Source organism: Xenopus tropicalis, chromosome 7 (genome assembly GCF_000004195.4).
Source record: "Xenopus tropicalis strain Nigerian chromosome 7, UCB_Xtro_10.0, whole genome shotgun sequence".
Classification (NCBI taxonomy): Eukaryota; Metazoa; Chordata; class Amphibia; order Anura; family Pipidae; genus Xenopus; species Xenopus tropicalis.
In genome coordinates this window covers 128,561,743-128,583,413 of record NC_030683.2, presented here as the reverse complement: position 1 = coordinate 128,583,413, position 21,671 = coordinate 128,561,743, and positions in this window count along the sequence as shown.

Sequence of the window (21,671 nt, the reverse complement as noted above, 5' to 3'; positions counted from 1 at the left end):
TGTCATCATCTTGCCCTACTGTCTCCATCTTGTCCTACTGTCATCATCTTGCCCTACTGTCTCCATCTTGTCCTACTGTCTCCATCTTGCCCTACTGTCTCCATCTTGTCCTACTGTCATCATCTTGCCCTACTGTCTCCATCTTGTCCTACTGTCTCCATCTTGTCCTACTGTCTCCATCTTGTCCTACTGTCTCCATCTTGTCCTACTGTCTCCATCTTGCCCTACTGTCTCCATCTTTTCCTACTGTCTCCATCTTGTCCTACTGTCTCCATCTTTTCCTACTGTCTCCATCTTGTCCTACTGTCTCCATCTTGCCCTACTGTCTACATCTTTTCCTACTGTCTCCCTCTTGCCCTACTGTCTTCCTCTTGGCCTACTGTCTCCCTCTTGGCCTACTGTCTCCCTCTTGCCCTACTGTCTCCATCTTGTCCTACTGTCATCATCTTGCCCTACTGTCTCCATCTTGTCCTACTGTCTCCATCTTGTCCTACTGTCTCCATCTTTTCCTACTGTCTCCATCTTGTCTTACTGTCTCCATCTTGCCCTACTGTCTCCATCTTGCCCTACTGTCTCCATCTTGCCCTACTGTCTCCATCTTGCCCTACTGTTTCCATCTTGCCCTACTGTCTCCATCTTGCCCTACTGTCTCCATCTTGCCCTACTGTTTCCATCTTGTCCTACTGTTTCCATCTTGCCCTACTGTCTTCATCTTGCCCTACTGTCTCCATCTTGCTCTACTGTCTCCATCTTCTGAGTCAAAACACTCGGCCTTCCCGCAGGTTTGGTGTCCATGTTCCGGTACTATATCTATTTATCCCATGTCTCTATCTTGTCTACTATCAAGATCTAGTCCTAATATCTGCACCTTGACATACTATTTCTATGTTTCACTACTCTTTCCATCTTCTCCTACTGTCTCCATCTTGTTCATTTTAATTTACTCTGGACATTTACCCCTTGCTTTTTCCACCTTGTCCTGCTCTCTCTTTCTTCTTCCACTATCCCAGTCCTGTTGCACTCTCTGCATCATTCCCCACTGTCTTAATCTTTCCCTACTGTTACCATCTTGTTCTGCTCTCTCCATCCTCCACTACTTTGTCCATCCTGCCCTACTATCTCAATCTGGTCTTACTCTCTCTATCTTTTCCTAATGACCCTCATTTTACCCTATTGTCTCCTTCTTGCCCTACTGTCTTTTTTTTCCTACTGTTAACATCTTGCTCCACTGTCTAAATACTTTTTCTTTTCTGCATCTTGCCCTACTGTCTCCATCTTGTCCTACTGTTTCCGTCTTGCCCAGCTGTCTCCATCTTGCCCTACTGTCTCCATCTTGTCCTACTGTCTCCATCTTGCCCTACTGTCTCCATCTTGCCCTACTGTCTCCATCTTGCCCTACTGTCTCCATCTTGTCCTACTGTCTCCATCTTGTCCTACTGTCTCCATCTTGCTCTACTGTCTCCATCTTGTCTTACTGTCTCCATCTTGCCCTACTGTCTCCATCTTGTCCTACTGTCTCCATCTTGTCCTGCTGTCTCCATCTATTCCTACTGTCTCCATCTTGTCCTACTGTCTCCATCTTGCTCTACTGTCTCCATCTTGTCTTACTGTCTCCATCTTGCATAACTGTTTAAAAGCTTTCACCCATCTGCATCTTGCTCCACTGTCTCCATCTTGCTCTGCTCTCTCCATCTTGCCCTACTGTCACCATCTTGCCCTACTGTCTCCATCTTGTCCTTCTGTCTCTATCTTGCCCTTCTGTGACCCAGTGGCATAACTGGAAGCTACTGGACCCCACAGAAAAATAATTTTAAGAGCTGATGAAAGTTTCCAAAAACACTTTTTAAATAAACATAAATTGAGACTTCAGTCAGTGCCCCATTGGGCCCCCTATATGTACTGCCCCCCCTGCAGTTGAAGGATCCATCTATAGTTATGCTCTTGCTACAGCCCCCTTACTCTCTCCATCTACTCCTACTGTCTCCATCTACTCCTACTGTCTCCATCTTGTCCTACTGTCTCCATCTTGCCCTACTGTCTCCATCTTGTCCTACTGTCTCCATTTTGTCCTACTTTGCTCTACTTCTCCTACTGTCTCCATCTTGCCCTACTGTCTCCATCTTGCCCTACTGTTTCCATCTTGTCCTACTGTCTCCATCTTGCCCTACTGTTTCCATCTTGTCCTACTGTCTCCATCTTGCCCTACTGTCTCCATCTTGTCCTACTGTCTCCATCTTGTCCTACTGTCTCCATCTTGCCCTACTGTTTCCATCTTGTCCTACTGTCTCCATCTTGCCCTACTGTCTCCATCTTGTCCTACTGTCTCCATCTTGCCCTACTGTCTCCATCTTGTCCTACTGTCTCCATCTTGCCCTACTGTTTCCATCTTGTCCTACTGTCTCCATCTTGCCCTACTGTCTCCATCTTGTCCTACTGTCTCCATTTTGTCCTACTGTCTCCATCTTGCCCTACTTTCTCCATCTTGTCCTACTGTCTCCATTTTGTCCTACTGTCTCCATCTTCTCCTACTGTTTCCATCTTGCCCTACTGTCTCTATCTTGTCCTACTGTCTCCATCTTGTCCTACTGTCTCCATTTTGTCCTACTGTCTCCATCTTGCCCTACTGTTTCCATCTTGTCCTACTGTCTCCATCTTACCCTACTGTCTCCATCTTGTCCTACTGTCTCCATTTTGTCCTACTGTCTCCATCTTGTCCTACTGTCTCCATCTTGCCCTACTGTCTCCATCTTGTCCTACTGTCTCCATTTTGTCCTACTGTCTCCATCTTCTCCTACTGTTTCCATCTTGCCCTACTGTCTCTATCTTGTCCTACTGTCTCCATCTTGCCCTACTGTCCCCATCTTGTCCTACTGTCTCCATCTTGCCCTACTGTTTCCATCTAGTCCTACTGTCTCCATCTTGCCCTACTGTCTCCATCTTGTCCTACTGTCTCCATTTTGTCCTACTGTCTCCATCTTGCCCTACTGTCTCCATCTTGTCCTACTGTCTCCATCTTACCCTACTGTCTCCATCTTGTCCTACTGTCTCCATTTTGTCCTACTGTCTCCATCTTGTCCTACTGTCTCCATCTTGCCCTACTGTCTCCATCTTGTCCTACTGTCTCCATTTTGTCCTACTGTCTCCATCTTCTCCTACTGTTTCCATCTTGCCCTACTGTCTCTATCTTGTCCTACTGTCTCCATCTTGCCCTACTGTCCCCATCTTGTCCTACTGTCTCCATCTTGCCCTACTGTTTCCATCTAGTCCTACTGTCTCCATCTTGCCCTACTGTCTCCATCTTGTCCTACTGTCTCCATTTTGTCCTACTGTCTCCATCTTGTCCTACTGTCTCCATCTTGCCCTACTGTCTCCATCTTGTCCTACTGTCTCCATTTTGTCCTACTGTCTCCATCTTCTCCTACTGTTTCCATATTGCCCTACTGTCTCTATCTTGTCCTACTGTCTCCATCTTGTCCTACTGTCTCCATTTTGTCCTACTGTCTCCATCTTGCCCTACTATTTCCATCTTGTCCTACTGTCTCCATCTTACCCTACTGTCTCCATCTTGTCCTACTGTCTCCATTTTGTCCTACTGTCTCCATCTTGTCCTACTGTCTCCATCTTGCCCTACTGTCTCCATCTTGTCCTACTGTCTCCATTTTGTCCTACTGTCTCCATCTTCTCCTACTGTTTCCATCTTGCCCTACTGTCTCTATCTTGTCCTACTGTCTCCATCTTGCCCTACTGTCCCCATCTTGTCCTACTGTCTCCATCTTGCCCTACTGTTTCCATCTAGTCCTACTGTCTCCATCTTGCCCTACTGTCTCCATCTTGTCCTACTGTCTCCATTTTGTCCTACTGTCTCCATCTTGTCCTACTGTCTCCATCTTGCCCTACTGTCTCCATCTTGTCCTACTGTCTCCATTTTGTCCTACTGTCTCCATCTTCTCCTACTGTTTCCATATTGCCCTACTGTCTCTATCTTGTCCTACTGTCTCCATCTTGTCCTACTGTCTCCATTTTGTCCTACTGTCTCCATCTTGCCCTACTATTTCCATCTTGTCCTACTGTCTCCATCTTGCCCTACTGTCTCCATCTTGTCCTACTGTCTCCATTTTGTCTTACTGTCTCCATCTTGTCCTACTGTCTCCATCTTGCCCTACTGTCTCCATCTTGTCCTACTGTCTCCATTTTGTCCTACTGTCTCCATCTTCTCCTACTGTTTCCATCTTGCCCTACTGTCTCCATCTTGTCCTACTGTCTCCATCTTGTCTTACTGTCCCCATCTTCTCCTACTGTTTCCATATTGCCCTACTGTCTCTATCTTGTCCTACTGTCTCCATCTTGTCCTACTGTCTCCATTTTGTCCTACTGTCTCCATCTTGCCCTACTATTTCCATCTTGTCCTACTGTCTCCATCTTGCCCTACTGTCTCCATCTTGTCCTACTGTCTCCATTTTGTCTTACTGTCTCCATCTTGTCCTACTGTCTCCATCTTGCCCTACTGTCTCCATCTTGTCCTACTGTCTCCATTTTGTCCTACTGTCTCCATCTTCTCCTACTGTTTCCATCTTGTCTTACTGTCCCCATCTTCTCCTATTGTCTCCATCTTGCCCTACTGTCCCCATCTTGTCCTACTGTCTCCATCTTGCCCTACTGTCTCCATCTTGCCATACTGTCTCCATCTTGCCCTACTGTCCCCATCTTGCCCTACTGTCTCCATCTTGCCCTATTGTCTCCATCTTGCCCTACTGTCTCTGCCTTGCCCTACTGTCTCCATCTTGCCCTACTGTCCCCATCTTGTCCTACTGTCTCCATCTTGCCCTACTGTCTCCATCTTGCCCTACTGTCTCCATCTTGCCCTACTGTCTCTGCCTTGCCCTACTGTCTCCATCTTGCCCTACTGTCCCCATCTTGCCCTACTGTCTCAATCTTGCCCTACTGTCTCCATCTTGCCCTACTGTCCCCATCTTGCCCTACTGTCTCCATCTTGCCCTACTGTCTCCATCTTGCCCTATTGTCTCCATCTTGTCCTATAGTCTTTGTCCTGCCTTTCTCTCTCCATCTTGTTCTATAGTCTCTATCTTACCCAGCTGTCTCTGTCTTGCATATGGAACAAAAGAATGACCAATTTTCTTTTTAATATTTCTAATTTATATTCTGTTTATGACTTTATTAATTTCTGTCTGGGACTCATTAGATAAAGACAATGAGTAAAAAGCAAATTCATTTACATGTAACCACAGAAATTGACATAAATGAGGAAGCGATCAGGGAGGAAAGCCAGAGGAACCTTCTGTTCTAGGTGTAATAGACATTTACGCTGAGATGTGCCGTGGGCGTAGAATGGTGTTTGCACTATGGGTGTGGTTAATGCTTAGTCATCATCTGAACCCAACTTGGGCCATTTACACATTCCGGTTTGATGAGTCCTCTTGGGGAACCCTTTCTGGGAAGGGTGGGGTTTCATAAAGTCATAAAGTGGAGAAGAGCTTAAAATATACCATTATATTGCTTTGCAGCTGGTCCCCACTAACATACCCCAAAATCAGCTAGGTAAAAATAAATTTGGAAATAAAAGTTTAGTAAATTCTAACTTTTCTACAAATAGAGTAAATAGAGTGTACTTTATCTGATGAGCATTTTCATAAAGAGGGGGATTTTGTGAGGCCGCACTGTCTCCATCTTACCCTACTGTCTCCATCTTGCCCTACTGTCTCCATCTTGCCCTACTGTCTCCATCTTGCCCTACTGTCCCCATCTTGCCCTACTGTCTCCATCTTGTCCTACTGTCTCCATCTTGCCCTACTGTCTCCATCTTGTCCTACTGTCTCCATCTTGCCCTACTGTCTCCATCTTGTTCTACCGTCTCCATCTTGTCCTACTGTCTCCATCTTGTCCTACTGTCTCCATCTTACCCTACTGTCTCCACCTTGTCCTACTGTCTCCATCTTGTCCTACTGTCTCCATCTTGCCCTACTGTCCCCATCTTGCCCTACTGTCTCCATCTTGCCCTACTGTTCCCATCTTGCCCTACTGTCTCCATCTTGCCCTACTGTCTCCATCTTACCCTACTGTCTCCACCTTACCCTACTGTCTCCATCTTTCCTTACTGTCTCCACCTTGCCCTACTGTCTCCATCTTACCCTACTGTCTCCATCTTTCCTTACTGTCTCCACCTTGCCCTACTGTCTCCATCTTACCCTACTGTTTGTGTGCAGTGCTGGTTTGCTACAAGTGGCATCTCCCCCATCATCGCCTCCATTTGTGAGTGAGCCTACTATTAATACTGGGCCCTAATTACCTACTGGATTTATTCATCCAGGGGATGCCCTTCAATATTCATAGATTTAGAAAAGGCCTTCAACTGTCTCAAAGAAAGTTCAATGTCAAGAAACACTGGATACCAGAAGAAGTCATCAACGTCAAGAAGGAAAAATATGGGCACAAGAGCCATCACAGTGAGTGCACAAAGGATGCATTCTGTCTCCAACCATCTTCTTACTTGTGCTGAATGATGTGATGAAGAACATGACCAAGGCTGTGGAGGATCTCAGTTACACTGATGACCATGGATGACTGGCAGTGAGGGCCATGATTACCGAGTAGGTCGATGACATATTACCATGGACCAAACTCAGGAATTTTATTGTCAAGCAATAAAGTCGTACTACTATATGACTGAAAAATATGGAAGGTCACTTCTGAGATTATGAACAGCCTCCAGGTCTTGTCAGTCTTGTCTCATCGTGTTCTAACATAGTAAGTTAGGTTGAAAAATGATGTACGTCCATCACGTTCAACCATAATGCCCATAAATAACCTGACTAACTGCTAGTTGATACAGAGGAAGGCAAAAACCCCATCTGAAGCCTCTCTAATTTGCTGCAGAGGGGAAACAATTCCTTCCTGACTCCAAGACGGCAATCGGACCAGTCCCTGGATCAACTTGTGGTCCAGTGTTATCTCTAACAAGTTGTGGAAACAAGTGGAGGAGCACATCACCAGCCAGATCAAAAGGAAGAAGTAGTTATGGGCTGGACACACTGCAGAAGGGTAAAACTGCTGTGGAAATACAAGGACTGCTGTGGAACCACCAAAGAAGAAGGAAGTGGGAACGGAACGGAAGGATGTGGAGAAGAAGCAGTAGGGAAGAGTTGAGGAAGAAGGGAACAACTTGAGGAGAACTGAAAGCCCTCATATAAAAATGTTCTCTACTCTACTCTGGAGTCTGAAGCAGGAGGCCTCAGTTAAGGGTTAAGCTTTAAAGTGACTACTGTGAGAAGTCCTGACAGTGAGGGGGTAAGTTTCACCCCACGTCATTGTGCAGGGGCTTAGGGTAGAGAACATTCCCTTGGGACTCACCACTGGCTATCTAGCTGACACCTCTAACAAGTGGAGGAGCACATCACCAGCCAGATCAAAAGGAACACACTGCAGAAGGGTCAAAGTGCTGTGGAGATACAAGGACTGCTGTGGAACCACCGAAGAAGATGGAAGTGAGAACGGAATGGAAGGATGTGGAGAAGAAGCAGTAGGGAAGAGTTGAGGAAGAAGGAAAAAACTTGAGGAGAACTGAAAGCCCTCATCTAAAAATGTTCTCTACTCTACTCTGGAGTCTGAAGCAGGAGGCCTCAGTTAAGGAATGAGCCAGTGGTCTAAGGGATGAAGAACATCATAGTAGGGGAGCGAAGGGAGGGGCCCCATTAATGAAAGCATCTAGTTAGTGATAGGATAGCTCCTTTTAAAGTGACTACTGTGAGAAGTCCTGACAGTGAGGGGGTAAGTTTCACCCCAAGTCATTGTGCAGGGGCTTAGGGTAGAGACCTGTTGGAAGATGAACCCATTGGAGAAACTGTCATGTACCTTCACTGTGTATCTGACAAAAAGTTCTTTACCTTGTCCTTCAATAAATAAAGAACCACTGGGACCCAAGATTTCTTTGGAAAGTGAGTGTGAGAGTTCAGTTCAGCCGTCAGGACCAGACAGTTCCTTATTAGAACCCTCAGTTCTGACTCACAAACATTTTATTATCCAGGACTCATTTAGAAACAATGGCTGACGCAGAGCCGCACTCATGTCCTTAATCATTTACACGAGTCTGTGCAGCAGCAGAGCTGACACTCGCGTGGCGGAAGGCAATAAAAGTCTTACGTCAAATCAAAATGTACAAAACGAAAGTGATACCGAGATGGAACTCTCAGGTTTCAACCCAGTGCCGGCACCTGGGGAGGAAACACTCCTTGTAGCTTTCAAATGGGGGTCACTGACCCCGGCAGCCAAACCCTATTGCTCTGTGAGGCTCCAGTTTTATTGTTATTGTTACTTTTTATTCCTTATCTTTCTATTCAGCCCCTCCCCTATTCATATTCCTGTCTCTCATTCAAACTACTCTCTGGTTGCTAAGGTCATTTGGACCCTAGCAACCAGATACTCCAAACTGGACACCTGCTGAGCAAACACTGAAATAATAAAAAAAAAAAAAACTACAAATAATAAAAAAGGACAGCCAATTGCAAACTGTCTTGGAATATTACTCTCTACATCATACTAAACATACTCAAAGGTGATCAACCCCATTAAAACCCCCCTGGGGGAAGGGGAGAAGTTTATTTTACTCTATTTTAATCTGTTTTACTATTGTGCAACAGTTTGAAACCCTTTGGGTCAAATTAAATCTCGCCCCCCTTCAAGAGCTGTTCTTTCTCATCTCTTACGCCCCCTGTTGGTAGTACAAGTAATACGTTGGCATTCCCTGCCAAACAGGGTTTTATCCATCTCTATATATTGCCTCCATATTTGTATTGTGCCAGTATCAGTGTAGAGATGTCTAGGTGGAGATGTCTAGGTTAAGGTCTATAGTTACATAGTTATAGTTACATAGTTACATAGGGTTGAAAAAAGACCATTGTCCATCAAGTTCAACCCATCCGAGTAAACCCAGCACACAACCTATACTAACCAATCTATACACTCACATACATAAACTATATATATACAACCAGTAATACTAACTGTAGATATTAGTATCACAATAGCCTTGGATATTCTGCTTGTTCAAAAACTCATCCAGGCCCCTCTTAAAGGCATTAACAGAGTCTGCCATTACCCCATCACTAGGGGCATTCCATAACCTCACTGCCCTCACCGTGAAAAACCACCTACGCTGCTTCAAATGGAAGCTCTGTTCCTCTAATCTATAGGGGTGACCTCTGGTGCGCTGATTGTTTTTATGGGAAAAAAGAACATCCCCCAACTGCCTATAATCCCCCCTAATGTACTTGTACAGAGTAATCATGTCCCCTCGCAAGCGCCTCTTTTCCAGAGAAAACAACCCCAACCTCGACAGTCTCACCTCATAGTTTAACCCTTCCATCCCCTTAACCAGTTTAGTTGCACGTCTCTGCACTCTCTCCAGCTCATTAATATCCTTCTTAAGGACTGGAGCCCAAAACTGCACTGCATACTCAAGGTGAGGCCTTACCAGGGACCTATAAAGCGGCAAAAATATGTTCTCATCCCTTGAGTCAATGCCCTTTTTTATACAAGACAGCACTTTATTTGCTGTAGTAGCCACAGAATGACACTGCCTGGAATTAGACAACTTGTGATCTACAAAAACCCCCAGATCCTTCTCCATTAAGGATACCCCCAACACACTACCATTCAGTAGATAGTTTGCGTTTATATTATTCCTACCAAAGTGCATAACTTTGCACTTGTCAACATTGAACCTCATATGCATGCTGAGATGTCTAGGTGGAGATGTCTAGGTTGAGATGTCCAGGTAGAGAGGTCCAGGTGGAGATGTCCATATGGAGATGTGCATGTTGAGATATCTAGGTGGAGATGTCTAGGTGGAGATTTATAGGTGGAGATTTCCAGGTTAAGATGTCCAGCTGGAGATGTGCATGTTGAGATGTCTAGGTGGAGATGTCCAGGTGGAGAGGTCCAGGTGGAGATGTCCATATGGAGATGTGCATGTTGAGATATCTAGGTGGAGATGTCTAGGTGGAGATGTCAAGGTGGAGAGGTCCAGGTGGAGATGTGCATGTTGAGATGTCTAGGTGGAGATGTCCAGGTAGAGATGTCCAGGTGGAGAGGTCCAGGTGGAGATGTCCATATGGAGATGTGCATGTTGAGATATCTAGGTGGAGATATCTAGGTGGAGATGTCTAGGTGGAGATGTCAAGGTGGAGAGGTCCAGGTGGAGATGTCCATATGGAGATGTGCATGTTGAGATGTCCAGGTAGAGATTTCCAGGTGGAGAGGTCCAGGTGGAGATGTCCATATGGAGATGTGCATGTTGAGATGTCTAGGTGGAGATGTCCAGGTAGAGATGTCCAGGTGGAGAGGTCCAGGTGGAGATGTCCATATGGAGATGTGCATGTTGAGATATCTAGGTGAAGATGTCTAGGTGGAGATGTCCATATGGAGATGTGCATGTTGAGATGTCTAGGTGGAGATGTCCATATGGAGATGTGCATGTTGAGATATCTAGGTGGAGATGTCTAGGTGGAGATGTCAAGGTGGAGAGGTCCAGGTGGAGATGTGCATGTTGAGATGTCTAGGTGGAGATGTCCAGGTGGAGATGTGCATGTTGAGATATCTAGGTGGAGATGTCTAGGTGGAGATGTCAAGGTGGAGAGGTCCAGGTGGAGATGTGCATGTTGAGATGTCTAGGTGGAGATGTCAAGGTGGAGAGGTCTAGGTGGAGATGTCCATATGGAGATGTGCATGTTGAGATATCTAGGTGCAGATGTCTAGGTGGAGATGTCCAGGTGGAGAGGTGCAGGTGGAGTTATCCAGGTGGAGGTGTGCATGTTGAGATGTCCAGGTGGAGGTGTCCAGGTGGTCAGCCATGGTGTCCAACCAAGGGCAGCTGCATCCTGTTGCCCCATGACAACACAGGGTGGAGGGGGTTAATATGATGTCAGACTGTGGCCCTAACCTCGGCAGAGACACAATACTCATATACGTCAGACCCAATCGCTGAGCGTCTCCAGGCTTTTCCTTCCATCAGTGGGCAGCCGGCCGTGACTAAAGCACCTCTAGGAACAAACTACCCATGAGATCATATATTTTCTGTGTGTTTCACATCTCCCCACCGCAGGGATGTGGCCTCCTGGTTGGTGAAGGAAGGAGGAAGGGGAAGTGGGTGTGGCCTGCACAGACGCTCTGGGGTTATCACAGGCGGAGATATACACCGTGCTGTACCCAGGGCTTGGCTTGGTCAGAGGGACTATTGGCCCTGGGCTTACAGTCTTACAGGGGCCACACAAAGTATATTGTACAGTGTAACATATACATATGCCACAGTAAACCTTAAAAATGAAGACCAACAGCAAACTTTCTTCCTGGGCACTTATGGTTACCTTAAGGCTTATGCCCACTCTGTGTGCCCTACCCTGATGTGCCCCCCACACACACTGCCCACTCTGTGTGCCCTACCCTGATGTGCCCCCCCCACACACTGCCCACTCTGTGTGCCCTACCCTGATGTGCCCCCACACACACTGCCCACTCTGTGTGCCCTACCCTGATGTGCCCCCCACACACACTGCCCACTCTGTGTGCCCTACCCTGATGTGCCCCCCACACACACTGCCCACTCTGTGTGCCCTACCCTGATGTGCCCCCCCCACACACTGCCCACTCTGTGTGCCCTACCCTGATGTGCCCCCCACACACACTGCCCACTCTGTGTGCCCTACCCTGATGTGCCCCCCCCACACACTGCCCACTCTGTGTGCCCTACCCTGATGTGCCCCCACACACACTGCCCACTCTGTGTGCCCTACCCTGATGTGCCCCCCACACACACTGCCCACTCTGTGTGCCCTACCCTGATGTGCCCCCCACACACACTGCCCCACTCTGTGTGCCCTACCCTGATGTGCCCCCCCACACACACTGCCCACTCTGTGTGCCCTACCCTGATGTGCCCCCCACACACACTGCCCACTCTGTGTGCCCTACCCTGATGTGCCCCCCACACACACTGCCCACTCTGTGTGCCCTACCCTGATGTGCCCCCCACACACACTGCCCACTCTGTGTGCCCTACCTGATGTGCCCCCCACAAACACTGCCCACTCTGTGTGCCCTACCCTGATGTGCCCCCCACAAACACTGCCCACTCTGTGTGCCCTACCCTGATGTGCCCCCCACACACACTGCCCACTCTGTGTGCCCTACCCTGATGTGCCCCCCACACACACTGCCCACTCTGTGTGCCCTACCCTGATGTGCCCCCCACACACACTGCCCACTCTGTGTGCCCTACCCTGATGTGCCCCCCACACACACTGCCCACTCTGTGTGCCCTACCCTGATGTGCCCCCCACACACTGCCCACTCTGTGTGCCCTACCCCTGATGTGCCCCCCACACACACTGCCCACTCTGTGTGCCCTACCCTGATGTGCCCCCCACACACACTGCCCACTCTGTGGTGCCCTACCCTGATGTGCCCCCCCACAAACACTGCCCACTCTGTGTGCCCTACCCTGATGTGCCCCCCACACACACTGCCCACTCTGTGTGCCCTACCCTGATGTGCCCCCCACACACTGCCCCACTCTGTGTGCCCTACCCTGATGTGCCCCCCCCCACACACTGCCCACTCTGTGTGCCCTACCCTGATGTGCCCCCCACACACACTGCCCACTCTGTGTGCCCTACCCTGATGTGCCCCCCCCACACACTGCCCACTCTGTGTGCCCTACCCTGATGTGCCCCCCACACACACTGCCCACTCTGTGTGCCCTACCCTGATGTGCCCCCACACACACTGCCCACTCTGTGTGCCCTACCCTGATGTGCCCCCCCCACACACTGCCCACTCTGTGTGCCCTACCCTGATGTGCCCCCCCACAAACACTGCCCACTCTGTGTGCCCTACCCTGATGTGCCCCCCACACACTGCCCACTCTGTGTGCCCTACCCTGATGTGCCCCCCCCACACACTGCCCACTCTGTGTGCCCTACCCTGATGTGCCCCCCACACACACTGCCCACTCTGTGTGCCCTACCCTGATGTGCCCCCCACACACTGCCCACTCTGTGTGCCCTACCCTGATGTGCCCCCCACACACACTGCCCACTCTGTGTGCCCTACCCTGATGTGCCCCCCACACACACTGCCCACTCTGTGTGCCCTACCCTGATGTGCCCCCCACACACACTGCCCACTCTGTGTGCCCTACCCTGATGTGCCCCCCACAAACACTGCCCACTCTGTGTGCCCTACCCTGATGTGCCCCCCACAAACACTGCCCACTCTGTGTGCCCTACCCTGATGTGCCCCCCACACACACTGCCCACTCTGTGTGCCCTACCCTGATGTGCCCCCCACACACACTGCCCACTCTGTGTGCCCTACCCTGATGTGCCCCCCACACACACTGCCCACTCTGTGTGCCCTACCCTGATGTGCCCCCCACACACACTGCCCACTCTGTGTGCCCTACCCTGATGTGCCCCCCACACACTGCCCACTCTGTGTGCCCTACCCTGATGTGCCCCCCACACACACTGCCCACTCTGTGTGCCCTACCCTGATGTGCCCCCCACACACACTGCCCACTCTGTGTGCCCTACCCTGATGTGCCCCCCACAAACACTGCCCACTCTGTGTGCCCTACCCTGATGTGCCCCCCACAAACACTGCCCACTCTGTGTGCCCTACCCTGATGTGCCCCCACACACACTGCCCACTCTGTGTGCCCTACCCTGATGTGCCCCCCACACACTGCCCACTCTGTGTGCCCTACCCTGATGTGCCCCCCCCCACACACTGCCCACTCTGTGTGCCCTACCCTGATGTGCCCCCCACACACACTGCCCACTCTGTGTGCCCTACCCTGATGTGCCCCCCCCACACACTGCCCACTCTGTGTGCCCTACCCTGATGTGCCCCCCACACACACTGCCCACTCTGTGTGCCCTACCCTGATGTGCCCCCACACACACTGCCCACTCTGTGTGCCCTACCCTGATGTGCCCCCCCCACACACTGCCCACTCTGTGTGCCCTACCCTGATGTGCCCCCCACAAACACTGCCCACTCTGTGTGCCCTACCCTGATGTGCCCCCCACACACTGCCCACTCTGTGTGCCCTACCCTGATGTGCCCCCCACACACACTGCCCACTCTGTGTGCCCTACCCTGATGTGCCCCCCACACACTGCCCACTCTGTGTGCCCTACCCTGATGTGCCCCCCACACACACTGCCCACTCTGTGTGCCCTACCCTGATGTGCCCCCCACACACTGCCCACTCTGTGTGCCCTACCCTGATGTGCCCCCCACACACACTGCCCACTCTGTGTGCCCTACCCTGATGTGCCCCCCCACACTGCCCACTCTGTGTGCCCTACCCTGATGTGCCCCCCACACACACTGCCCACTCTGTGTGCCCTACCCTGATGTGCCCCCCACACACACTGCCCACTCTGTGTGCCCTACCCTGATGTGCCCCCCACACACACTGCCCACTCTGTGTGCCCTACCCTGATGTGCCCCCCCACACTGCCCACTCTGTGTGCCCTACCCTGATGTGCCCCACACACTGCCCACTCTGTGTGCCCTACCCTGATGCATGTGGGGCAGTTAATATTGCCACATAAGGGGGCACTGGGCTGGCAGAGAGGATCCATATCCTTAGGCACATTTGCTTTCACCCCTTACTTATTTACCCAACGTGCCTGTTGGACAATGTTCCCCCTCCCTGTCTGTACTGTGGGGGCCCCTGTAACAGGGGGGAAATCCCGGCCCAACGTGACTCATATTCAAGGCCTGATTGGGTTTTACACCCCAGTGAATAAATTCCCTCTCTGGGCTCTTTATGACCCAACCAGCGGCTCCAAGTCCCTAATATAAGCGCAATAACCAAAAATGTTCTGTAAGGGGCACAGCATAAACGCGAGGTTACCCAGGGGTCCCCCAAGTTTGTCCCTCATCCCCACTGCTGCCAGCAGTATATGGGCACAGAACCCCTCAGTGACTGCTAATATCCTTATCATTTACAGTAGGGGGTACATTATCCCTTATAATACATGAGTGATACTCAGAGTTCCCTGTATAACTCAGCCTGCAGCCTTGTGCCTTTATATGGGGGGCACAGAACCCCTCAGTGACTGCTAATATCCTTATCATTTACAGTAGGGGGTACATTATCCCTTATAAAACATGAAGAGATTTGCTGTCTATTGGATTTCAGACGTACAAGGGCATATAATAAATATAATAATGACTGTATCCCTGGGATGCGCACCCTTTGCTACTTTGTTTTGTGTTTCTTATTTTACACAGTATATTGGCTTGTTGCTAATGACTGCCATCTGCTGGCCAGTTTGGCCAGTGCATTAAGGAAAACATTGCTTTAAAAACTACACTATCTGTACTACAGCTCCCAGCATCCTCTGCCACCACATAATTGCTGGAGAATCCTTGGACCTTATGTATTAGATACACCGGAGATTTGAGAGTTGCAGTTCAGCTGCATCTAGAGATGCCGTAGGCCAAGCCACTTGCTGCTGTAAAAGCTCCGGGCGCATTTCTCATTGAATTTCTCAGGTTCCTTCTACATTTCTACTGGTGCAATAGTGACACCTAGTGGTGAGCAGTATCCATTGCTTAATTAGGCAGCAGGCCGCACAAGCAGTTCAGATTGGGGGTTAATGGGGAAATTAGAATAGATTTCTTTTTCCAGTTACCCCAGTCGTCACCCTAATGCCCCTACATGATTTTGGTTGGTTGTGGACTTTATGAGCAAATACAGAATGCAAAGTACAATTCTGAGCAAATGCCCTCACCAGGGGCAGATACAGCTGAAGCCTACACAGTGGCTGGAATTGGTTGGTGGCCTGGGTTGCCATATGTCCGGTTTTGACCCAATCGTTTGATTGTGATGTCATAGCCCAGCCCCATGTGACATCACTGTCCCACATGGTGATGTCATGCCCCACCCCCTTGTCCGGAGTTAGCCAAAGCAAACGTCCGCGTTTCGCCATTGGCGAATTGTTTCGCGAAACGGATGAAAAAAATTCCAAAAATTCCAAACTTCCAAAAATTTCGTTGGCGTCAAAAAAGAATAGTCGTGGGCGTCAAAAGAATAGCTGCGTGACAAAATAATAGCTGCAGGCGACAAAATAATAGCCGTGTGACAAAATAATAGCCACGGGTGACAAAAGAATAGCCGCGTTACAAAATAATAGCCGCGGGCGACAAAAGAATAGCTGCGGGCGACAAAAGAATAGACGTCGGCGACAAAATAATAGCCGCAGGCGACAAAATAACAGCCATGCGACAAAATAATAGCCACGGGCGACAAAAGAATAGCCACGTTACAAAATAATAGCCGCGGGCGACAAAAAAATAGCTGCGTGACAAAATAATAGCTGTGGGCGACAAAATAATAGCTGCAGGCGGAAAAAAATTGCCGCGCGACAAAAGAACAGCCGCGGGCGACAAAAGATTGGCCGCGGGCGACAAAAGAATAGCCGTGGGCGACAAAAGAAAAGTCGCGGGTGACAAATTTTTTTTTGCTAAATTTTTGCCGTTTTGCGAATTTTTCGTGGATTTTTGAAAGATTCGCAAACTTTTTCGCCGAAGCGAAACGGAACAGATTCGCTCATCACTAGACACCAGGGCACTTACCAGGAGCAATGAGCTTTGATCAGTACAAAGTTACATAACAAAAGTGAAGCTCTGACTGGTTGCTATGGGTAACAGGACCTAGGAAACTGGTCTGTTTTTATCTCCTGTATAGCGTTATATATTGTGATACTTAGACCTTCCACCAGATGGCGCCATACTCGAATGTATAGTCATTAAATAGCAATGGCAACAATTATGGGACCTGCGTTGTGCAGGACCGGGCTGAACTGAAAGGGCACCCAAAGCCACCCAGGATCCCAGCCCCCCATCATCATCATTGGGGTAAATTGCCTGCCCCTGTCAGTTTAACACATTATTTGCCATGTACTGAGAATAAAAATGAACCCCTCCTAGTGCCCACATGATTGGGTGCCAACGCTTGTGTGTTTTATACTGAACTTCCGGACTGAAACCCTGAGGGAGAAGGAACTGATGGTTTCAGAATGATTGTGACTTTTGACAAAGTATCATATTATCTTATTAAAGGGGCAGTAACCCCCCCTTTTGGCATTAGTTAAAAAAAAATAAAAAATATCAGAAGTCCTCTGATATGCCCTCTGTATAGTAAATGGCTCCTTATCTCAAAGCCTAAGAAAGGCTTCAGCTGGGGAGGTAGGCAGGGGTTTGTTTATACAGAGGCTTCTCGGTGGATTGCTGATTTGATTCTGCTTGTACGAACAGGAAGTAGAATGTGGCTTTAGTATTATTAATAATAATAATAATAATAATAATAAAACCCATAATAAAAAAGCCTGATATGCCCTCTGTATAGTGAATGGCTCTGTATCTGAAAGCTGGGGAGGTAGGCAGGGGTTTGTTTATACAGAGGCTTCTCGGTGGATCGCTGATTTGATTCTGCTTGTACGAACAGGATGTAGAATGTGACTTTAGTATTAATAATAATAAAAAAAACCATAATAAAAAAGCCTGATATGCCTTCTGTATAGTGAATGGCTCTGTATCTCAAAGCTGGAGAGGTAGGCAGGGGTTTGTTTATACAGAGGCTTCTTTGTGGATTGCTAATTTGATTCTGCTTGTACGAGCAGGACGTAGAATGTGACTTTAGTATTAATAATAATAATAAAAACCATAATAAAAAAAGCCTGATATGCCCTCTGTATAGTGAATGGCTCTGTATCTCAAAGCTGGGGAGGTAGGCAGGGGTTTGTTTATACAGAGGCTTCTCGGTGGATCGCTGATTTGATTCTGCTTGTACGAACAGGACGTAGAATGTGACTTTAGTATTAATAATAATAACAATAATAATAATAATAATAATAATAAAAAACTCATGTTGAACAATGGGGTATTCCATCCCAGTAAATGGTCGGCACTACCAACAACGCTGTATTTGATTGTAAGCTCAACAGGCAAAGGTACCACCCTCTTTTTGGGTTTACATGCCCTTTAATAAAGACTTTGGGAGACTTGTGTGCTTCATCTCGGAGGGGATTTGACAAAGATTGATACTGAGGGGTGCTTTTTCATCCTGAGCGACGCTGCGGCTATGTGGTTTGAGGCCGGTATGAGTCACGGGTAGGAAGCACAGACTGCAGGCACAAAAAACATACGTGTGGGAACATATATGTGCTTGTCTTTCTATGGATTATGTGAGCTCTCACCCTGTCCCACTGGGGCCACCGTAGCCTCCTCCCAACTCTCTCCCCATCCACACCCAGCTGAGAGGGCTACCTCCCCCTCAGACCCCTGCAGGCATGGATATTCTGATACAATTTGCAATTGGTCTTACTTTTTTATTTGTAGTGGTTTTACGGTTATTTAGCTTTCTGTTCAGCAGCTTTCAAGTTTGGTATTTTAGCAACAATCTGGTTGCTAGGGGTGTTATTTACCTTAGCAACCAGGCAGTTGTCTGAATAAGAGACAGAAATGTGAATAGAAGAGGGGCGGGATCAAAAGACAAGTCATTAGAAGTAACGATAACAATAAAACTGGAGCCGGGGTCAGTGATCCCCATTTGAAAGCTGGAAAAGAGCAGAAAAGGAAGGCAAATAATTCTTAAAGTGCAAAAATACATAATAAAGACCAATTGCAAAGATGCTAGGAATATGACATTCTATAACGTACTAAATGTTAAGTGCCACCGTGTTGCCCAATGGAGATCTTGGCTTGATGTTGGGGATCAGGCTCACAGTCGGGGTTCCATCCCACAGGGGTTCAGTTGGGTTGCCCCTCCCTTTGCTGCTATAACTGCCCCTGCCCTTCTGGGAAGGTTCCCACTAGATGTTGCTGGGAGTTGCTCCCATTCAGCCACAAGAGCATTAGTGAGGTTGGGCAGTGATGTTGGGGATCAGGCTCACAGTCGGGGTTCCATCCCACAGGGGTTCAGTTGGGTTGCCCCTCCCTTTGCTGCTATAACTGCCCCTACCCTTCTGGGAAGGTCCCCACTAGATGTTGCTGGGAGTTGCTCCCATTCAGCCACAAGAGCATTAGTGAGGTTGGGCAGTGATGTTGGGGATCAGGCTCACAGTCGGGGTTCCATTCCACAGGGGTCAGTTGGGTTGCCCCTCCCTTTGCTGCTATAACTGCCCCTTCTGGGAAGGTTCCCACTAGATGTTGCTGGGAGTTGCTCCCATTCAGCCACAAGAGCATTAGTGAGGTTGGGCAGTGATGTTGGGGATCAGGCTCACAGTCGGGGTTCCATCCCACAGGGGTTCAGTTGGGTTGCCCCTCCCTTTGCTGCTATAACTGCCCCTACCCTTCTGGGAAGGTCCCCACTAGATGTTGCTGGGAGTTGCTCCCATTCAGCCACAAGAGCATTAGTGAGGTTGGGCAGTGATGTTGGGGATCAGGCTCACAGTCGGGGGTTCCATCCCACAGGGGGTCAGTTGGGTTGCCCCTCCCTTTGCTGCTATAACTGCCCCTTCTGGGAAGGTTCCCACTAGATGTTGCTGGGAGTTGCTCCCATTCAGCCACAAGAGCATTAGTGAGGTTGGGCAGTGATGTTGGGGATCAGGCCTAGCTCAATGTTGGGGTTCCTCAGGGGTACATCCTGGTCAAGTTCTTCCACTCCTACCTAAACAAACCCATTGTGGGAGGGGCATATCCCTTCACACATCTCTAGCCTGGAGGGAGGCAGAATGGGTGTGGCCTAGATCTGGGGAGAAAATTCTGGAATCTACAGAAGTCTTGGATATATAAGAAAGAGTGGATTATGGGCCACAGCTTAGTGCTTAAATAGTAACGAGTCCATAGGATCCAGGGAGTGAGGTGCAAGTGGAGAGGGCAGGAGAAGCCAGCAGACTTCGGATAAAATGGAGAGAATCTAAGATGGAGGAAAGAGTTGAGGTCTGTGGATAGGGTTGGCACCTCCCATAGGCATTTATATCCACCTTCGGGATGGGGGATGGGCAGTGACATCACTTGGGGTTAGGGTTGGCACCTCCCATAGGCATTTATACCCGCCTTCGGGATGGGGGATGGGCAGTGACATCACTTGGGGTTAGGGTTGGCACCTCCCATAGGCATTTATACCCGCCTTCGGGATGGGGGATGGGCAGTGACATCACTTGGGGTTAGGGTTGGCACCTCCCATAGGCATTTATACCCGCCTTCGGGATGGGGGATGGGCAGGGCATCACTTGGGGATAGGGTTGGCACCTCCCATAGGCATTTATACCCGCCTTCGGGATGGGGGATGGGCAGTGACATCACTTGGGGTTAGTGTTGGCACCTCCCATATGCATTTATACCCACCTTCGGGATGGGGGATGGGCAGGGCATCACTTGGGGATAGGGTTGGCACCTCCCATAGGCATTTATACTCGCCTTCGGGATGGGGGATGGTCAGGGCATCACTTGGGGATAGGGTTGGCACCTCCCATAGGCATTTATACTGGCCTTCGGGATGGGGGATGGGCAGTGACATCACTTGGGGTTAGGGTTGGCACCTCCCATAGGCATTTATACCCGCCTTCGGGATGGGGGATGGGCAGTGACATCACTTGGGGTTAGGGTTGGCACCTTCCATTGGCATTTATACCGGCCTTCGGGATGGGGGATGGGCAGTGACATCACTTGGGGATAAGGGCTGGCACCTCCCATAGGCATTTATACCGGACTTCGGGATGGGGGATGGGCAGGACATCACTTGGGGTTAGGGTTGGCACCTCCCAGAGGCATTTATACCCACCTTCTGGATGGGCAGGATATCACTTGGGGTTAGGGCTGACACCTCCCATAGGCATTTATACCGGACTTCGGGATGGGGGATGGGCAGGACATCACTTGGGGTTAGGGTTGGCACCTCCCAGAGGCATTTATACCGGCCTTCGGGGTGGGGGATGGGCAGGGCATCACTTGGGGTTAGGGTTGGCACCTCCCATAGGCATTTATACCCGCCTTCGGGATGGGGGATGGGCAGTGACATCACTTGGGGTTAGGGTTGGCACCTCCCATAGGCATTTATACCCGCCTTCGGGATGGGGGATGGGCAGTGACATCACTTGGGGTTAGGGTTGGCACCTCCCATAGGCATTTATACCCGCCTTCGGGATGGGGGATGGGCAGGGCATCACTTGGGGATAGGGTTGGCACCTCCCATAGGCATTTATACCCGCCTTCGGGATGGGGGATGGGCAGTGACATCACTTGGGGTTAGTGTTGGCACCTCCCATATGCATTTATACCCACCTTCGGGATGGGGGATGGGCAGGGCATCACTTGGGGATAGGGTTGGCACCTCCCATAGGCATTTATACCCGCCTTCGGGATGGGGGATGGGCAGTGACATCACTTGGGGTTAGTGTTGGCACCTCCCATATGCATTTATACCCACCTTCGGGATGGGGGATGGGCAGGGCATCACTTGGGGATAGGGTTGGCACCTCCCATAGGCATTTATACTGGCCTTCGGGATGGGGGATGGGCAGTGACATCACTTGGGGTTAGGGTTGGCACCTCCCATAGGCATTTATACCCGCCTTCGGGATGGGGGATGGGCAGTGACATCACTTGGGGTTAGGGTTGGCACCTCCCATAGGCATTTATAC